Genomic DNA, 765 nt, shown 5'->3' with positions numbered 1-765 from the left:
ACAGAGGCAGAAAGAAGGAAAGAAAAAAGATGTAAAAAAAAATGCAGTATGAGAGACTGACAGAGAAAGAAAAAAAGTCAGAGAAGCAATAAAACTACAGTAAGCAAAACATGCAAAGAGAAAGAAACAGAGAGTAAGAGATAAAAGAGAGAGAAAGCGAGAGAGAGAGAGAGATGTATACTACAGACTTTTTTTTTTAAACTGACCTCACTCATGTGTGAGTGTGTGTGTGCGTGTGTGTTTGTGTGTGATTTTGGACTGAAAATGTATAAATAAATTGACTATTTAAATAGAAATAAAGTCATATATTTAAATAAAGTAATTATTCAGTTCTTTGGAAATTGTCATATCATAACATTTCTTTCTTGTTTCATCTCCAAAACAAAAGCACACAATTTCTTTCATTTCAGGTTCTTTCTTTTATCTTAATGGTATTTTCTGTTACAAAACATGAACAGGCTGTTTAGAACAACAACATTACAGGGTTGAATTTCTAAATGAATATAAGATCATTATGAGGGTCCGAGTTCTCCTTTTTTTATGTGGGTGATCCATCCTTCGTCTGCGAGCGATGATTTCGGAAAAAAACAACTAAAGGAAATAAATAGCGTGAGGTTCAAAGCTGGTGAAGCGGGTGGAAGTTCCATGAAAGACGCAAGGGAAAACCAAAAGGGGACTTTTACTACCAGTCTCTAGAAGATGTGTATAATATTAGAATCATCTAATATGCATATCTCATCATATTCATAATGCATATGCACAGAT

At 33.3% G+C, this 765-nt stretch overlaps 1 protein-coding gene across 3 annotated transcripts in view; it reads right to left on the bottom strand.

Annotated features, from left to right (window-relative positions):
* Nucleotides 1–395: 395 nt before the first annotated feature.
* Nucleotides 396–765, bottom strand: part of ephb3b (eph receptor B3b) — a 41,073-nt gene continuing 40,703 nt past the window's right edge. For all 3 annotated transcript variants that reach the window (XM_083559075.1, XM_083559076.1, XM_083559077.1), the window contains one exon: nt 396–765. This exon is cut by the window's right edge and continues 1,419 nt beyond it. The gene's annotated coding sequence lies outside the window, so the exon portion shown is untranslated.

Source organism: Silurus aristotelis (genome assembly GCF_946808225.1).
Source record: "Silurus aristotelis genome assembly, chromosome: 13".
In the NCBI taxonomy this organism is placed as follows: domain Eukaryota; kingdom Metazoa; phylum Chordata; class Actinopteri; order Siluriformes; family Siluridae; genus Silurus; species Silurus aristotelis.
This window is presented reverse-complemented; position numbering and strand designations above follow the sequence as displayed.